This window comes from Ovis aries, chromosome 12 (genome assembly GCF_016772045.2).
Source record: "Ovis aries strain OAR_USU_Benz2616 breed Rambouillet chromosome 12, ARS-UI_Ramb_v3.0, whole genome shotgun sequence".
In the NCBI taxonomy this organism is placed as follows: Eukaryota; Metazoa; Chordata; class Mammalia; order Artiodactyla; family Bovidae; genus Ovis; species Ovis aries.
The window spans coordinates 68507450-68525728 of record NC_056065.1 but is presented as its reverse complement, the minus strand read 5'-3'; the positions used below and the strand labels follow the sequence as shown (position 1 = coordinate 68525728).

The following is an 18279-nucleotide window of genomic DNA, read 5'->3' as shown; positions in this document are numbered from 1 at the left end:
ATGAAAGTGAAAAGTGAAAGTGAAGTTGCTCAGTTGTGTCCGACTCTTAGCGACCCAATGGACTACAGCCCATCAGGCTCCTCCACCCATGGGATTTTCCAGGCAAGAGTATGGAGTGGGGTGCCATTGCCTTCTCCACCCAGACACTAGAAAGATACATCTCATTTGAGAGAGACAGAACTAACTTGAGTAGAAAAGCAATTCTTTGAGCACAGCTCCCAGGAACAAAGATATTCAAGGTCTTAACCCAGTCTTGACTGGCCCAGACACAGCAGAGAAAACTGGGCTTTTTGACTGGTAAGACATCTGAAAATCTAGAGGGTCTTGTTTGCTTGTTTTTTAATATTAAACCTGGGATGTGTGGAAGAAATGAGAGATGAAAAAAGGGACAGAACAGGAGGGGAGAATAGAAAATCAGAAGAAAGTAATGAAGAATTAAAGAGCCAGAGATACAAGCCAGGAAAGGCTAAAAAAAAAAAAAAAGGTGTATATTATCCAAGAGGGCAGGAGGAACGCCCTCATGCCTTCATGGGGGAAAATCCTGATCAAGACATAAGACTCAGATCACATGTCCCAGGATATCTGGAAATTTCTGTCCAATGCCAACAGAGGCTGTCTACAGATCAAGTCTGGTCTTTGACTTTGCCGGTTAAGGAACTTGATTTTGAGTTCAACCAGAAATGACCAATGCCAACTGAGAAATTATACTGAGAAGCTAAACTTTCAAAGGGACTCTGCTCACTCTCAACTCAAAAGGACTAATGGGTTTTGGCAAATCTGTTTAGGACTCAAAAATTTATAATGAAGAGAAATAGATCATTCTACCTATTGCTATAAAACAAGCAGAGTCTGTTACACGCACTGATTCTTCTGCTACCTGTTCAGAATGACCCTTAAACACTACTGTAATTATACTTTTAATTCTTCTTTTTTAACATTTCCTTTCATCAACTAAAAACTCCTATTGGCATAACAATATTTCCTTCTAGCAGGCACATCCGAGAGTCTGAATACTCAAGTAGTTTAAAAATGGACCTGATTTCATAGTAGCACAGAAATGCATGCTAAGATATCCTTAGCCAATCACAATCAACCCAACAGAAAATTCTAAAAAGTAGTTGGGGAATACAGTTAAGCAGATCCTGAAGTCTTTCAGACAAATGCTGTCTGGATTTTTTTTTTTTTTTTACATTTTTTTCCTCTTCATTGCTTCCCCCACCAAAAAAAAAAAAATCTATAAACAACATTTTTAAAAAATCAATAAAGTACACATAAAGATGAATGGTCAGGGAACTAAGATCTTCCAAGCCACTCAGCATGGCCAAAAATACAAGAAAAAGAATTGAAGTATGGTTGTTTTTTAAAATGGGACTTCAGTGTGATACCCACAAGCATAGCAGTCGTGGATGGCGGATTCTAAGCTGTAAGTCAAGGATACCTGATCACAGGCGAAGTACGTGCTTGTGAGACCAAGGTCCTCGAAGCACCAAGGGGAAGATGACAGGTCACTCACAAGGTAGCCACCACCCAGAATGCAACTGAATTTGACAACTGAGCACGCCAGTGCAACAGAGTATGTTGCCTATGTTTCTTTGGGGAGCCTGGAGCAAGAAGACTGGAGGGAAATTAACATGGTTTTTGCCACTGCCCTCCTTACAAACTGCTTCAGGCACCTTGTGGATATCAACAAATAGGTACTAAGTACTACATGACCAACAATGGGAGAGAAGAACCCCAAGTCTGTATCATGTCTAAAAAGCACTGAACACTCAACGCTGGTGAAAGACACAGTCAGTTGGATGCAGGTATATTAAAACTGTCTAGTAGTCACAGGTCTTCCTAGGTAAACAACCACAACATTGCGCCTGACAATCATCCATCGGGTTAAGCCATGAGACCAAGTTCATTTGGGCTGTTAGAACAAAATACCACAGACTGGGTGGTTTACAAACAAGAAAAATTTACTGCTCACAGTTCTGGTGAATGGAATTCTGAGATTAGGGTGTCATCGCGATTGGGTGAGGGCCCTCTTCCAAGCTGCAGACTTCTTATTGTATCCTTAGAGGGCAGAAGAGGCTAGGGAACTGTGTGGAGTTTCTTTAATAAGGGCTCTAATCTCTTTAATAAGGGCTCTACCCTCACAACCTAAGCATTTTAAAGTTCACTTCTAAAAGCATCACCTCTGGGAGTTAGGATTTCAGGATATGAATCTTAGGGGGACACATTCAGTGCACAGCACTATATAAGTGGATTCCACTTTTAGGCCAACACACAGGCTAAGAAGGAAGGAAAACAGAAGAGAAAGGAAGACGTTCTGAGGAGTGAACAGGATAACACTAACTAATTTGGGGCAACACTGTACAGAGACCCATAAGTGGGACCATCAGTCCTAGACCTAAAAGCTATATTTACATATATTTTACACCCTTGGGCTTTCCTGGTGGCTCAGACCATAAAGGATCTGCCCGCAATGCAGGAGACCTGGGTTCGATCCCGGGGAAGATCCCCTGCAAAAGGGAATGGCTACCCACTCCTATATTCTTGCCTAGAGAATCCCCAGAGTAGTGTAGCAGACTACAACCCATGGGGTCGCAAAGAGTCAGACACGACTGAGGGACTAACACTTTCACTTTCACCTCTACACCCTTAGCCTCAACTCTGAAATACAGAAATCAGAACAGAGGAACACACTGCAAAGATAAGCACTTCTTTTGTCTTTAAAATTATTAGCATCTTAAGAAAACATTTACAATGAGCACAACAACCTTTGAGAAAAGTTCAGCAATAACCTTCTGCATATAAATTCAACAGATATATCACCACTCAATATAAAACAAGTATCCTATTTAACAACACTGATTTTTAAAAGCTCCTCTTCTGTGATTACTTGGTTTACTCTATATTAATGTAAAACATCCTCATTCTCCTTACTTTGAGCCTTAGAATCCAATTTTCCCAAAAGATTTAACTACCAAATCAAAACTTCATAAAGGAAGGGTCCTTATCTTCCAAAGAAATTTGTACCAAATTTCAAGAAGACCTATACAAAATGAACTTAAGGTGAAATAGGAAACCATCTCAGGAACAAAAACCCAAAGACTTTCATGGCAAATCTATTGAAATTAATATTTCTTCAACACTAATCTGAGTCTTACTATTCACAATAATAACTCACACTTTTAACATTCTGCAATCAGCATCAATTGTTACTGTTCAGATAAACTCTGGTTCACACACTGATGTCTGGCTCACACATACACTTGTTTCCCACTGAACTGTAATATTTCTTGCAAGCTTGACCAGGCCATCTCTCTCGAAAATGAATTTCTCAGTTCTGAGGATTTTTAACATTCCTCTGCTAAATGAGGTGGGAGGCATTTGCACTTCAATGGTAGTTGCAAAATCAAACCTATCATCCCCAAATTCCAGCACACCATTTCCCATCCAAACATGAACACACACACACACACACACACACACACACACACACACACACACCTGCTTATTCTGCCTATGCACTCTGGATTGAGTGGCCTAAGGATTTCTCTTATCTGTCTGGCAACTCTTGTTTCCTTGGCTGTGAGATATCAGATCTTACATGAGGAAGTATAACCAAGGACACTGATGGGCATGTCTAGATACTACTATTTCTAAGCAGAAACTAAAGACAAGCACAAGCATAGCAGCAGGCAACAGGACACTTGTAAAGTAAGCCAAGAGAGAGGATGCAGTTGGTAATAAAGCGTTTTAGTTTACAGCTTGAGGGGGAAACTGTAGGAAAGACTGGTTCTTAAGTTTCAATTGGTATTTTCTGCTATAAAAACCATACGGCCATGGGGAATCTGAATGCCGTGGAATTAAAGCCATCCAGTGTTAGGCAATAGAACAATAAACAAATCTCCTCTCCTAAGACTGAGATATGCAGCAAAAGTCGGCAATTTGAGTAGGTTCAGCCATTTACCTAGTTCCACAGTAAGAATTACTGATTTGCTTTGGATAAAAGTTATAAAACCTCAAATCAAATATATGCTTTCTTTCTACTTTTTTCACCATTTTGTTTCACTGCAAGAATAAAGGTATATTTAAGAAACAGTGTATTGAGAAAAACAGAAGACACAAATGAGTATTTACTTACAATGACCTTCAGAAACTGGGAAAGGAAATTACAAGTGGCCCTGGTTTTATTCAATTTAATAGAAAAGAAAACACAATTTGTTCTAAACATTTTGTTTTAAAATACCATCCTTGATAATCACAAAAATTAAGTGATAAGCAATGATGAAAACTGTATACTTAAATATTGATGATGCTGCTATATAAACTGATAGCCTTTGTAAAGAACAATCTGGCCATATGTAACAAGATCTACAAGCAATCCATGCCCTCTGACCCAGATAGCCTACTTCGGAAACTGTATTCTAAGAAAATACTCTGCAGATAAATAAATGCAATTTGTTCAACAATGTTGACTGCAATGCTATTTATAACTGTTAACGTTGAAAAAATCCAAATACCAAACCGTAAGAGAACAGTTAAGTCAAGCATGGTATAAAAGACGAGATTATTGATCCCAACTCTTTGCTCCCTTCCTATAATGTATCCCATCCATATCCCTGTGACTTGCCTGGGAATCAGGCCAGTGTTGGTCTCCAACTCACTGGCCTGCGGCTTGGCCATGGGATATACTTTGGCCAATGAGACGTGAGCAGGCAGCATTACTTGCCACCTCCATGCTCAGGAGCTCAGTCACATCCAACTCTTTGGGGTCCCATGGACTGTAGCCTGCCAGGCTCCTCTATGGAATTTCCCAGGCAAGAATACTGGAGCAGGTTGCCATGTCCGCCTCCAGGAGATCTTCCCAACCCAGGGATGGAACTCGGGTCTCTCACATCTCTTGCACCATCAGGCAAGTTCTTTCTCACTAGTGCCACCTGGGAAGTCCTGCCACCACCATTCAGCAGCTGTAAATGAGGCTGCACACCTCTCACATTATTCCTGCCCTCAGTCATGAGAACAGCATGCTCCAGATGGGGGCTGACCTTTAGCCTCGGTCCCAGATATGAAGACATGTGGAGTGGTACCAAGGCCCCGTCAAGCCACCGGGAGCCACAGCGCACCGCAGCACTCACATCACACAGACAGGGAATAGATGTTGTCATAAGCCACTGAGATGCTAGAACCTCTTTTGTTACCATATCAAAAACTAATACAACAGTCATGAAAATATGGCAAGGTATAGAGTAGCTGATATAGGAAAACATTTTTGAAAAATGTTTGTGAGAAAATAGAAGATGAAACTAAAAGGCATTTACCAAAGACATTTATATAAAATAAGGCAAGCCAACAAGCACCAGAAATTAACTTAGAATGATGTAACAAGTTTATGATTATTTTTATTGATAAAGCAGGTCCTTATATATCTTTAATTCCCTTTTAAATGCTACCTTTATAACAACATAGGGCTTCCCTGGTAGCTCGGCTGGTAATGAATCCACCTGCAATGCAGGAGACTCTGGTTTGATTCCTGGGTAGAGAAGATTCACTGGAGAAGGCGTAGGCTACCCATTCTAATATTCTTGGGCTTCCCTGGTGGCTCAGACACAAAGAGTCGGACATGACTGAGCGACTTTCACTTATATAAATATATATATATACACATATATATATATATACAGATCATAATTATAACAGAAGTAATTCTATCCAACACACTTTTTTCTGCATTAAATGATATAAAGATTAGTGAACAATTAGGCTAAAAGTGAATCTAGTGTGAAAGGTTAATTGGTTTTAGAAAGTAAGAATTCAGGGTTGATCAAATTCTTTTGTCAGACTACAAGGAAGGGAATTGTCAAAAAACAAAAACAAAAAAACAGACAAAAGCAAGAGCTATTTTCAGGGATGATCCACTTTCTAGTCATCAAACACTGTGCAAAAGCAAGATCTGAAAAGACATCACTTAACCCGAAAATAAGTTGCGCTACCTCCGAATTTATTTATGACCTGTTTGAAATTCCACTACGTTTGTATGATTCAAGAATCATGTTTATTAGAACAAGTACTGTTACTTACAGAAATTTATCAAACAAATTCAGCAGTAAGTTTTAAAACCTGTTAATGTGGGGCTTCCCTGGTGGTCTACCGGTTAAGACTTTGCCTCGCCATGCTAGGGGCTGGGGTTTGAACCCTGATCAGGGAGTTAAGATCCCACATGCCTCAGGGCCAAAACCCCAAAATATATAAAACAAGCAATATTGTAACAAATTCAGTAAAGACTTTCAAAAAAACTGTTAATGTGAAGATTCTCACTATATTCTTTCACGAGATAGCAAGAAATATGAATGTATTTTCAACAATAAAAAAAGGAACTCACAGTATGTCAATTCTATGCAGATATATAACATTCATTATTAAGATAGTAAGAAAGATGAAAAACATGCATATTTGCAAGGGCATTTATATAAAACTACAAAAATATGTTTACATAAGAACAAAGGCTAAAAAATTAAATAGATTTGTAAAATACACTTCTACCAATTTTTGAAAAAATATTATAGCTATACTAAGGAAAAAGATCTAATACTTATATTTACATAATCTGTACTTGCTATGAGATTCATCAATGTCTCTCAGTCAAAAGCAATCTGAAGCACACTTAAAAGTTTCTAAAATCAATTTGTGGTAAATACCTTTCTAATTAAGACAACCCTGGATTAGTAAAGAGAGTAAACTAAGCATAACTTCACCATTTCTTGATAACTTGATGCCACCGATGGTTGTACTGCATTCCCTAACTCAAAGATGACCACAGCCAGGGCTGCAGAGAGGAATGTGTGTCCTTCCTAGGCACTGAATGAATCAAGGAACTGTTACTGATTGATTCCAGGTAATGTTTTCTCTTTTGCCTTTGAGAGGCAGTGATGCAGAAGGGTTACAAGTACACGTGCTGGATTCATGCCTGGATTTGACACTGAGTTCCATCATTTATGTACTTGAATTTGCATGCCAATGGTGTTACACAGTAAACTAGTATTTACTGTGCATTTACACAGTATACTAGTATTTACTAGTATTTAGTATAGGATCTTGTGCCTTAGCCATTTTAAGCCTGAGGTTTCTCATCTATAAAATAAGCCAATGAGAGCACTTATTTCACAGAGTTGTTACAAGGATAGAAAAGATACTTTGTGCTTGACAAGTACTTGCTGGTGGTAAGTAGTAAATAAATGCCAGCTAATATTAGCCTCTCTCTGCTGGTCATCCTAAGGCACCATCAAGTTTGCTTTTCACCATCACCAAAAACTATTTCTAATTTTCATCTGCATCCACTGTTCCCTCAGCCCTGAGGCATCATTCAGGGGTTAGGTTTCCCAAGCTTAGTTAGATAACCATCTGTACCAGTCCTGTCCTCAAGGATTCCTTATGTCCTCAAAACATAACGTGGACCACAAATGCAAGCCGCATAGGTCATTTAAAATTTTCCAGTAGTCACATTTAAAGAGCAAAACAGAACACAAGATATTAATTTTAATAACAGATTGTATTCAACTCAGTAGATCTGAAAACTATTTCAACAAGTAATCGATTTTTTAAAATTACAATGAAATACGTAACATTGTTTGTTGTTGTTGTCGTACTAATTCTGCAATAATCTGGTGTGTACTTAACACAGCACATCGCAACTCATACTAGTCACATTTCAAATGCCATCTGGTCTCATGTGCCTAGTGGCTACCTGAATGGTTGCTGAGTCTTTTAAAGATTAAGACCTCAGAAAAACATCCCCACCTTCAAAAACATCAAAATACATTTATTAAACAAATGGATGAAAGGAAAGAAAGAGGAAGGCGGGAAGAACAGATGTCCCTGACCTCCTAGGGTTGCAGTTCAGAACTTGGGCTGTGGAAGGAGCTCAAATCCACTTCTTCCACTTGGTAGTTGTGATTCGTTAGCTAATAACCTCTTTTATATGTCTCAAAGATAAACTATAGATAAAAATAACTTCTCTTTCATAAGATTGTTATGAATTGAAAGGTTGTAGAGGAAAAGGGGTTTCCACACAGAAAGTTCCACTTCGTAAAAGGTCAGGAATAAAAGTGGGGAAAACTGAAGGAAATAATGAGCAAATTAGCTAGAGATAATAAAAAGGCCATGGAAGAGAAAAACTGGTCATGTGATAGTCACAGCATCTGTGTTAAAAGCCCAGTTACACAAAACAACTGCCATACTGGCAGCTATTAATAAAATAATTGCAGTGACATTTCTACAGCCCTCAACGGTTTATACCTCCTAAGCCAGACTGCTTTCTTTAGGCAAAATGATAAGGGCTGGGAGTGGGGGAAATGGCTGGCTGCCAAAATTTAGAGAATCAAGATTTTTTGGTAGTGTATATATTAATCACAGCTTCTGGCCTCTACTAGACGGATTAGTAAAGATACCTGGATCTTTCTTTGAAGGGTGAGGTTGCTGTAGGGCCTCAAATCCAATTGGCACGTTACTCTTCTTTATGTATTACAAATGCATAAAATTAGATGTTTACTATTCCTACAACTTTCCTTGAAAGTTGGTTTGCAAATAAAGTCTTGATATTTTATTTTAAACTTGCTCTTGTTCTGTGCCTCTCCCCCGATTGCCACTCCCCGCACCAAAATTCAACTAATAAAAAGTATAAAGTTAGCCTAGTCTGCTTACAAAGACTTTTAATGTTTATTTATTTGTGTTAATAATCTAAGTCATTATACTCTCTAATTTAGACATGGGGTTTCTTAAAGACAACAAACAAGCCTTCTCTATTACAGCCACCTTCTAAACTGAGATTTTCCTAGAAAGTATTTTATATAATATTTATGTCCCTTGAGATTACATGTTCCATAAAATTGACTTTTAAAAAAGTCCTTAAATAAATTCAACCTATTTTTTGTTTACTGCAAGACTTCTTGGAGTCTTTAATATGCTCATGTACACAGATTTCAAGCTGCTGTGAGTGAGTGAGTGACAGTCGCTCAGATGTGTCTGACTCTTTGTGACTCCATGGATTGTAGCCTGCCATGCCCCTTTGTCCATGGAATTCTCTAGCCAAGAATACAGGAGTGGGTTGCCATTTCCTTCTCCAGTAGCTTCTCAGCAGCTTCCTTCTCAAGCTGCTATGCTGAGCCACTATTACCATTCTGTCACAAACGAGAAAAATGATAAGTGAATCAAGAGAATCAAACAGCAGGAAGATAGCCTAAGTAACTCATGGAAATAGACATCTATACGGACCTTTACACCGAGTTTCCAGCTTGACAGGCTGTACTCTGCAGCTCTCCCTTTTATCATCCCTGATACATACACAGTGATTAACCTATCTGTGTGCTGTGCTCAGTCACTTCCGTCGTGTCTAACTCCTTGCAACTCTATGGACTGTAGCCCCACCAGGCTCCTCTGTCCATGGGATTTTCCAGGCAAGAATACTGGAGCTGTCATGACAGCAGTGGGTTGTCATGCTCTCATCCAGGAGATCTTCCCGACCCAGGGATCGAACCCATGTCTCCTGCATTGGAGGCAGATTTTTTACCACTGAGCCACCAGGGAAGCCCCAGTTAACCTATCAGAGTCCTCCTCATGAAGGCAATGTATTACAAAAGAAGGAAGGGAGGGAAGAAGACAGAAGTGAGGAGAAAGGACGGGAATAGGTACAAAGAGAAGAGGGAGGAAATTTCTTTTCATGATGTAGTAAGTGTAAACATCACATCATACTCACAGGCAAAGTTTAAATGCCTAAACGCATGCCTAAGGATGAAGCTACATCAAACATTCACTTGTACCAAACCCACCCCTTGGAAAATAAGCCTCATTTTCAAAACAACCAAACAGCTGCTCAGCTGAAACACAGCACAAATCATCCTTCCCAGCCTTTATTTTTAGACGCCTCTTAAGTAAAACAATAATTTTCTAGAGAATATAATTAAAACTGGTAGGTGTCATTTCATTATTTTAGAGTTTTATTATAATTCATTTCACATCAGTCACACTGTTTGCCCCTCATAAATCACATAATTATATAATATTCCATAACAAATTCCTTTCCTTTGAATAAAAGAATCTGTATGAACGTTTAAAAATGTACAGACTTTAAAACAGCACAATCCACCCAGAATGTTAGTATGCTGCTGCTGCTGCTGCTGCTGCTAAGTCGCTTCAGTCGTGTCCGACTCTGTGCGACCCCACAGACGGCAGCTCACTAGGCTCCTCCATCCCTGGGATTCTCCAGGCAAGAATACTAGAGTGGGTTGCCATTAAACAGAGGGAGTCTAAAAGCCCATTTTTCAAATGATAATTTGGAGACGTGTGTATGTCTTAAAAAAGAAAAAAGTGTACCTCTGTCATGTAAAGCACAGTTTACAAAATGTCTAATGAAAAAGAATATGCTTAATAGATCATAGGATTTCATTGGCAGAAACGAATGCTAATTGCCTGCTGGAGTCTTTAATGAAACCTAATTGCTGGCTTGAGCTGTCACCACTGACCCTGGTAACAGACCAGTACACCCTTCATAAACCTAATACAGCATAATCCTCCTTCATTATGGTTATTATAGCTCTGCAGTGGGACATGTCTGCCGCAAAAATAAACTCTGCTGCCTCTCCTCTACAAGGGTGTGTTGCTGCTCTATCCCAGAGCAAGTAGCATTGATGGCAGAAGTCTCCCTCACAACAAGCGGTACCACTTCACAGCCCAGATGTACTTCCACACCTAGACTCCCACAGACTCTCAGACACTGCTACAGAAAGCATCAGCACAGTCCATGACCGTGGAGGGAAAGGACTAAACAATAAGAACAAGCCAAAACAATTACACTATCCCCTGTCACCATCAGGTAAATGGGAAAAGCAGAAGAAATAATGTCTAAAACTAATCATGGGTTTGACTGAAGAAATCCATGTATAAATGGATCCCTGGGTTGGGAAGATCCCCTGGATGAGAGCATGACAACCCACTACTGTCACGACAGCTCCAGTATTCTTGCCTGGAGAATCCCATGGACAGAGGAGCCTGGCAAGCTGCAGTCCACAGGGTTGCAAAGAGTCAGACACAACTGAAGTGACTTATCACACACATGTATAAATCAATTCAGTCTACAGTCTACATTTCTGATACTGAATCCACAAGATATTCTTTCCTTCAATTTGCTTTGAAGTTTTTTTGGACATGCTTTAAAAAAAAATTACTTCCAATTAAAAACCCTAATCTTACATCTATGACTCAAAAATTCCAAGCACTTATTGAATATCTACTTTGCAGCGGGTACCAAGAACCCAAAGATAAATAAATCAACAAAACATGTCCCCTAAGAGCTCAAAACTGTGGGGAGGTAGATGAACAAACAGCTACAATTTAATGTGATGCGTATCAGTAAAGAATGAGGAGACCAAAAGAAGACCGACCAGGTGACAATGAACTCTTCCAAATGGTAAAAAAGGAATGTCAGAGAACATCTAAGGAGATACAGAACAGAAGAAATTAGTATGTGACCAGATGGGAAAAGGAATCCATGGAAGAGTAACAGTAGACATAAGTCAAAGCCACAATGTTTCAACCCTGAGAAATGTTTCCAGCCCAGGCTAGCAGTTAGGTTAGGTGGAAACAAGAGCTATACATGCAGAGCCCAGAAGGCTCAGCTAAGTCTGCACTTGACCTTGGGCAGCTTTGTGTATTGTTAAAATTAAGTACGTTAGACACACAAGAGGACATAGTAAACATACATGTTCCCACCATTCAGCTTAGGGAATAAAAGAACACTACACTTCTCCCCTCACCTTCAGAACCACCTCGTCCCCTGTATTTGGGGTTCATTGTCTTTCTGGTATTTCTTTACCCGGTTAACCCTTGAATGTGATCTGAACTACATGGGTCCACTTATACTTGGATCGTTTTCAATAGTAAGTACCTACAGTGCTACCTGATCTGCATTTGTTGAATCCATGGATGTGGAACCACAGATATGGGGGTGGGGGGGCGGTACAGAAGTCTGTGTTACGTGAGAAGTTTCAAACGTGTAAAGAGTTGGTGCCCCCCCACCAATGCACACACTGTTCAAGGTCTAACTTCACTTTTATTACTGGTGTATGTATCTCTGAACAGTATCAAATGGCGAAATAGATTTCAAGCAAGAGAAGGAGAATTCAGACGTGTTTTTGTTTGTTTGTTTTTGGGGGGCTGCAACGCACAGCATGTGGGATCTTAGTTCCCAACCAAGGATGAAACCTGCACCCCCCCCGACCCTCCATTCAGTGGAAGGGCAGTCTTACCCATTGGACCCCTAGGGAAGTCCCAGATGTGTTTAAAACAAGACTCTGAAGTGTAGAGGGTGGACTGGTCTCCGCACTGGCAGCAGCAAGACAGGTGATAAAGAGAGGTGGAGATAACTGTCTTTCCTGAAGGAACTGTTGTCATGGAGAGAAAAGGGGTAGCCTCAGAGGGGATCCCCAGGGCAAGCAGGAGGCAGACCCGAATGAACAGGTCCAGATGACCAGCAGCAGAAGAGAAGCAACCATCTGGGGCAGTCTGTGCCAGGGTGGAGGAGGGGCGTGGAGAGCAGTGAGGCCAGTGGCAGCTCCTGGGCAGCTGGCAGATCAAGAGAGGGATGAGACAGGTTAACCAGGACACAGAGCACAGAGAAGTCAATGCCGAGATGAAGTGGCAGATTGGAGACCTTCCTGGTGGTCCAGCAGCTAAGACGCCACGTTCCCAACACAGACAGCCCAGGGGGAGCCCAGGTTCAATCCCCGGCCAGGGAACTAGATCCCACCTGAGGCAACTAAGACCTGATAGAGCCAAATAAAGAACACGTTTTTTTTTTTTTTAAAGTGGCAGAGGGGCCCGGTCGGGCGGTGGGGGGGTGAGATCAGGAAGGTTGTCCAGGGGAGTGGTGTTTACGGTGGACCTTTGAGGATGCTTTTGACAGGTTAGGATGGCTGAACTCTAGGATTCCTGGGACCTGCTCAGGAAACAGCTGCAGCGTGGCAGAACCCTGGGGAATAGCATGACATAAAGCTGAAGAAATCAGAGGAACATTATGGTGGGGGGGTGGGCAGGGGGAGGTGTTATTCATGGAAAACCTTAAAGGATCAAGCTCAAGGATATATAGTATGTACATGTAATTCATAACAAACTCACTTTCATGACTATGAAATCTGTCTTAATTCCTTTTACTTGAGAACTGAAATAATGACTAAAGCCCATCTCATGATTCGGGGGATAACATCAGTGATATCAGTGCTGCTTATTACATGGTTCTATATGTAGAACCCAGGTGGCTCAGTGGTAAAGAATCTACCTGCCAAGCAGGAGACACGGGTTTGATCCCTGGGTTGGGAAGATCCCCTGAAGAAGGAAATGGCAACCTACTCCAGTATTCCTGTCTGGGAAATCCCATGGACAGAGGAGCCTAGCGGGCTACAGTCCATGGGGGTTGCAAAGAGTTGGACATGACTGAGCAGCTAAGCAACACCACCACGTCGAACAGGATATCTTGGTTAAGGACAGGTTGGTATCCACTATGACAATGTCATGGAGGGTTTCACTCTTTTCCATTTTAAAGACTAGTAACTCAGAGGTTGAATAATGAGTGATTTGCCTTTTCCTCATGAATATAAGGAACTAAAGAAAATAATGCACAGAAATGAAATTAAACATATTCTAATCAATACTACATGTAAACTTGTGAAAACAATTTTGTCTTATGCCTTAAGTCCCAAATGTCCCTACTTACTAATTTTTGTGTGATATTCACACTCCCTTGATCTGCAAGGTTTCCTAGGTTTGAAAAATTGAGAAAGAAAATAACTACATGTTTGAAAGTAACCAAGTAAAACAAAACAATAATACGAGCCAGAGTCTCAGTAGCTTGAGAAAACAGCTCAGGGATGTGATTCGCCTCCTCAAATGAACAAATAAGATGTGTATCATAAACAGCACTGATATCTGTTTAACTCTGAAAATCACATACAGTCATTAACATGATATAATCTTCCCAGCGCACCACACCTCCTATTAAAGAATAAACAATAAATTCCACACCAAACTGGGCTCTAAACCTCCAGGTCAGCATTTCAGAAATGCATTCATTCATGGGTTCTTTACTCACTTCTTTATAAAAAGTCAACTCCACTTCATTCTCTGCATAACAGCAAGAGTAACAGTACCTACTTTACAGGGTTGTTCAAAGACATAATAGAAAGTGCTAAGAACACTGGGATAGGGTCAGCAGCAGTAAAGGTAAGCCGTGGCTCTTTCTAGCCAACCTCCACATAGGGCAGAGATTCTGAACCAAATAAGACGTGAATCCTGCCAGGAGAAGCTTATAACTTAGTAGAGGAGACAGGAAGGTAAACATAAATAATATGGTGAGACAGAAATGACCGATAGAGCTAACTGCAAAGCGTTCTGGAACTTTAAAGAAAGGAATGCCTAACTGGCGGTGGGAAGGAGTATCAGGGCAGGGAAAGCTTTAGCTGAAGGTGCAGGGGCTAAGCAGGCAGCCAAGGGGAACAGGTCAGTCTGGGTCGGAATGTGAGGAATAAAGGAGAGGGGATTACACATCACCCGTAGGGTCTTAGGGCCCTCGCATTTAGAGACAAGAAGAACGGCAGATGGGAATGCGAAGGTAGTCAGGGTAAGGAAGCCTTATCATACAGGTACTAAGAAGCACAGTAAGAATTTAAATACTATAAAAGGTTTGTGTTTTAAAAAGCTCTTTAAGAGAACAGATGAAGAGAATGTGAAAGGCAGCCTTTGAAGCTCTTGAACAATCCCAAGAGGCAGCGGTGTTGGAGGGAAAGGAACAAATCAAGGATACTTTAGAGACACAAACTCAAAGGATCTAAGGACTAATTGGGTTTGTTATGGCGGGTTGAGGGGCGGGGGCGGGGGCGCTGGGTGCTAACAAAGAGTGACATGTTGTAGAGAACTCCAAGTGCCTGGCTTCAGCAGCTAACTCAGTTCATGTCAGTAAGACAGGAAATACAGAGGCAGCAGCTTTTGTGGCAAGAAACTAATGAGTTCAATTTGAGACAGGTAGAATTGGGCGTGTATAGCGGATAAGCAGACAGAGAGAAGTGCCAGATAAACGAAACTGTTTAGAACTGGGCGGTGGGGTCAGATGGGAGAGGGCAGCAAGCAAATCCATTAAAATGGAGGCATCTAATTTATGCTCTCCATGGGCCTAGCTAGGAATAAGTTACCATTAAGTGACTCCCAGCCTCTCCAGAGCTCCAAAACTACCAGAACCAGAATCATTCAAACCACTGCAGTGAAAAACTTAAGTGACTACCAAGCAAGGCTGACAAGGACGGATGGACCAAAATGGCTCAGCCATTCTCGAAATGCTGGACCAAGGACCAGGAGTATTAGCATCACCTGAGAGTGTCTTAAGAATGCAAATTCTCAATGCCCATCCCAGACCTACAGAATCAGAAGCTCGGGTGGGCATGGGGGATAATACCAGCAAACAGTGTTTAATGAGCCCTCCAGGTGATTCTGAGGCTCACCGCCGCCTTAGCTAATGTCCCAATTACCTGAAGGGAATGGAGTATGAAAGAAAGAAATCCTGGGAGACAGATTCCCAAAGACCTGAGGAACCCAAAGACCTGAGGAAATGAAGTGTTGGAAAAGGATACACTTTACACAAAGACAAACATCAGGAACTTTTGCAAGTTTTCAACAATGAAGCCGAAGGAGATCAAGTCAGCAGCCCTCACGGTAAAGCTCCCCGATTTAGGAATATGGGTCAGTACTAAAATCTCAAACATCATAAATGTGAAGGGGATGCTCAGCTTCACAGAGGATGTCATGCCACACTTTTCCTCCTTTTCTCACCAGTCACCTCCCAGTTGACCAGCATCAAGCACTGATGGGATGGCCACCTAGGGTTTACAGGACCTCTGGAAATGCAACAGACTTCTGGGTCAAGCTAACTGACCAGGCTCAGGATGAAATCCTTGAGCTGAGCCTAATGGAGTCCGCTCAGGAACTAAGCCAAATCAGCCACATACCAGACTTTACATGCAAGCTTGATTCAAGCCTGGCCACAATGTGTTTTTTTCCCCAGTAGCAAGGACCATAAAACAAGTCCAGCAAAAGCTTGAGTGAAGAGTGAAACAAAACCAAGCCAAGGCATATGGAACCAACAGGAAAAAGGGAAAGGAAATTGAAACAATGTTCATATGCCATTTATAATCCAACTTGGACACAGAACCACTCCTATCCCACAAAAAGGTACTTAGTCACTTACCTTTTACCTCAGCTACTCTAAATCCTCATCCACAAGAATTGCATCATATCCTCTCATTCAAAATTATAAATAATTCAGAAATTATTTATTTTCAAAATCAGCATGCATGCAATACACAGCAAAGGCAATGGCTGGTCCTAGCAATGCGATTTCCTCTCTCTTTCCACTGCAAAAACCACCGCCTGATCTACATTTTCCTGAACTTTCTCCCTCTACTCTTCAAAGGGGTCTTCTTTCACTTGGGACCTGTTTGCAATCCTACATCATGTCGGATCCTCAATCAATTTTTGGCTCTAACAATCCATTCGGCTTCTGGAACAGTTACTAAACACCTGTCCTCCTGACGTTTCAGGAGTTGTTCTTTTCTTCTAACAGCCCCTCCTGCTGGGAGGTTGACATGAAGATCAGTGAGTTAATGTTTGCCAAATACTTCAGGCTTCTCGGATGAAAGGCAACATTAAAGTTCAAGCGACCTGAAGCTGGCAGGACCTGAGAGGCGCATTGCAACTGACTCCTTAGACCTGAGCTTCAAAGAAGGAGAGCAAGGCTGCAGAGACTCATTTGTGCCAATCGGCTACCTTTTGCATTCTTGTTAAAGGCAGGCGGATTTATTCTAACATCATTTAATTCACTGGATTTCAACATTAGAAAGGCAAGGATCCTTGTATTAGCACTAGACTCTCATTATAGGAAGCAGTATCTGGAGGAAAGGATCCCTTTTGCTGCCCTTGTCTACATGACTTTCCCTCCCTAAACTAACCTACGGCCTGGTCCTGCAACTCACACCCTCCTTCTACATGAGGGGCTAGCAGCTGCCAGCCAACATGTTTGCTTTGAGCCAACAGACTGAAAAAAAAAAAAAGGTCAAAGACAACGACTTATATGTATGTTGGCACACATGTGAGTTCAGGCTGCCGGGGAAAAAGTGACACACAAAGAGCACATTCATGGCCACATATAACTCCTGGAACATATAAATAGCCATCCTTGACCCAACACCTACTCAGTGTGAGAGAGGCCCCGCTAGCAGAGGGGCACAGGGCATTACGCACAATTCCCCACAAGTATCCTGGCATACTAACAACTACCGCCCCCACCTTAGAGATGAAGGAATGGAGACTCGGAAGGACTGCAAAGTTCAGTCAACATCACAGCTAACAGACGGCAGAGCCGGGACACAAACTGAGCTATATCTCGAACTCCCAACCCTGGATCTCCGGCTCCAGCACACCAACAAGCCAGAAAAGCTGCTGAATTTGCTACACACACCCCTTGAACCATTCAATAAGCCCTCCCTGGGGCTCAGGCGGGGGGAAGGGTAAATTAAATCAGTAAGGGGAGACCACAGAATCTTATTTTAGACATCAATTTTAACCTCTTCTCCACCAAAACGTGCTTGTTTTCCCTCATTCTTTTTCAAGCAGCACAGCAGCAATAATTGAATTGGCTAAAGATTTCATCTTATCTCTTTCCCCTGCCTTATCGCTAACAAGGCACACTGCACTGAGGCTTAGAATGAGTTCAAAAAATGCACAGCATCTGGTGACTGAAGAAGTCCAAATGCAGGATTGCAGGTGACAAAGGATAAGAATACGGAACCCAGGTGGGGGACAAGGTGCAATCCAAGGGTATATGTTCGCATCCCTGAAGCCCAAAACAGAAACCCTTAATAAGGAGGGAAGGCACTAGGGGGGAAAGTTCTCATAGTTGTCAACTTCTGGTTCATCCATTCAGGACAAGTAAGAATTCTCCCAAACATCCTAATCTTTCTTTGATTTTTTTAAGGTTCCTCCACATGAAAATAGTCTAAATGCTCTTTCCATTACAGCTGTCTGTTCCACAAGGTCCACACAAACCTGAATATCTAAAGTGTTAATAGTAACAAGTATATGTTTAAGCCAATGATGGAGAATGGACCGGTACCTGGGAATAGCAAGAGTTTCTCTTGAGCCGTTTCTCTCATGAAGGTCCTATACCTTCAGGAAAGCCGTTGTCCAGGGGCTGTT

General features: G+C 41.5%; 1 protein-coding gene across 4 annotated transcripts in view; it reads right to left on the bottom strand.

Moving 5' to 3' along the window:
• The window catches only part of PTPN14 (protein tyrosine phosphatase non-receptor type 14), a 193289-nt gene that overhangs the window by 172361 nt on the left and 2649 nt on the right, over window positions 1–18279 (bottom strand). The window contains exon 2 of one of the 4 annotated variants that reach the window (XM_060396203.1): window positions 1–18279. This exon is cut by the window's left edge and continues 39774 nt beyond it. The exons of 2 other annotated variants lie outside the window; for them this stretch is intronic. The gene's annotated coding sequence lies outside the window, so the exon portion shown is untranslated. One more of the 4 variants, XM_042229208.2, reaches the window with a different exon arrangement.